We start from the raw sequence: 2,282 nt of genomic DNA, 5'->3' as shown, positions 1-2,282 counted from the left end.
TGTCGCGCTCACGCAATTTCAAAATTGTAAAAAATTGCAATCTCAATTATTTAACCGTTCGTGATTATTATCACGAGGCGGAATTTTTTCTCAAATTCTTTTTCTTCTTCTTCTTTTTTTTTTGGGGGGGGGGGGTGGGGGAGTCGTTTGTTCGTTGTTTGGTTTTTTTTTTTCTTCATGAAGTTAGCTCCGCAAAAAGCAATAGTTTATTATGATCACTTCGCCGAATACATTATCAGAGAAACCACTGAGGGCAGTTGATACAAACACGTTTTCTTTTTAATCAAGACACACAAATGTAGATTTTGTATGTATATACTGTCGTGTTCGTATATTTGTATATATACAGTATATATATATATATATATATATATATATATATACATGTATACATACATACATACATACATACATACATACAATGTGTGTTTATGTTTGTGTGTGTGTTCGCGAGTGCGTGCTTGTGTATGTGTTTCTGTCATAGCAGTCACAACTCAACAGAGTGTAGTGATTGGAGGTGGCGATGTGCACTGTACCAAGAAAAATATTTTATTTCACATTTCAATTTCGATCGCTTTTGTCACTGCTTTTCACTTTGGGGCCATGTATTGCCTCAGTGGCTTTCTGTCTTCATAATTATACATAGAAAGTGCTTGTAGTAGATTACAGTTACTTTGCAATTTTAACAAATGCACGGCCAAAAATACACCAAGTCGGTTGTTTATTTATGAATACGTGTTGTTACCCAGTAAAACCTACTGTAGTATATGCTTTATAGTAGTGCACTTTATTGTGACTGAGAGGCGTCTTTTTTTCCCCGTTTTTATTTTGTTTTGTTTTTGTCTCGTCGTAAGTGCAAGTATCCAGAAATTGGTGAATTATACATATCGCGCACTGACACAATTTTATGGGCATTTTTAGTTAGGTAAGTGCATTTGTCGATTATACAACATAAGCTTTCTATGTTTTAGCCGCATCAGCTTCACGAATCTAATTCCGATAATTGTTGTGAATGAATGGATTCACACCTATACGCTGCTCATACAAATATACAGTACTATATAGGCCGTTAGGGGTAAACTATACCTGTTGTATTATCAATTATTCATTACGCAGTAAGATCAGTGAAAGGCATGTACGAACTTTTCGAGTTTTCCTGCGAGGGGAAAATTCAGGATGGGGTGCCGCCTGGATTTGTAGACTATACCTGATCTTGCTGATGTACAATCGTTCCATATCTGAATTCTATAGAAAACTAAACATTAATAGTGTGAGTCACAGAAGAATACAGTCGGTTGATATACTGAGATATTGATTCTGAATCTAGTCAAAGGAATGAAAAACGAAAAAAGCAAACTACAAATGTAATCATTTTGTGCTTGGGATCACGGAACTCATGCCTGATATACTGTCACTGATGTTATCTTGTATCCTCGAATATTTTTCATTTCGCAGTCTTTCATCAGCGGAAATTTTCATTCATGCATGCAGGAGGCGTCTGTATCAAATAGTCGTAATTCAATCATTATTTTTTGAGACATTTTCATTTGGCAAATCCAGCAGAATGGAACCGATCATAAACGACTTATAACCCAAGATACATACACACATACACACATACACACATACGTGTACGGGGGTACGTATTCAACATACACAAACACCATGGCATGATAACAATAATATTTTGTGTGTTTGTAGATGTTGGCTTCAAGTATCAAAGTGTATATGCAAAGATTATTTTAGTTGTTGGCTATTTTCACTTTAACAAAGTTTAGACTCTAGCAGCTATCCTACCCAGTGCCACTAACCATCAGCCGCCGCCCCCTCCCCCAGCACCAGCATTGGCAGGTAGGGTTCCATATAGCACCTGTTTCTCTGATGAGTATCATCATTATGCGCATGCGCCGCCAAAGCAGCGCTGTCTTTCGAGCGCGAGTGTATCATCGCGAGATATACGGCAAATGACATGAGCAAAGCGTGTGAAGAATATAAGTTAGTCGCTGTTCGTGTGAGGGAACGCGATGCAGTATTATTCCTGAAGTTGACTACTATATTAGTATACAAATTGTTTAGTCGTTGGGTGTCCGTCAACTTTTCAGCAGCCGCTCACAGTGTGTCTGCGTCTCTACACGTGTGTGTATAGCTCTACTACTCTTCGGCGTTTATCAGTCTGGCGTAACAATATTTGCCTTCGTGTTTGTTCTTAGTATACAGGCCTATAACATTTCCTGTTCCGTGGTCGGTGTTGAGGTTGGATGATAATCTTCCGTGTACCGAAC

Source organism: Diadema antillarum, unplaced genomic scaffold, assembly GCF_040938485.1.
Source record: "Diadema antillarum isolate AM-2024a unplaced genomic scaffold, OU_Dant_1.0 seq00001760_RagTag, whole genome shotgun sequence".
Lineage (NCBI taxonomy): Eukaryota > Metazoa > Echinodermata > Echinoidea > Diadematoida > Diadematidae > Diadema > Diadema antillarum.
Note: the sequence above shows the minus strand (reverse complement) of the source record.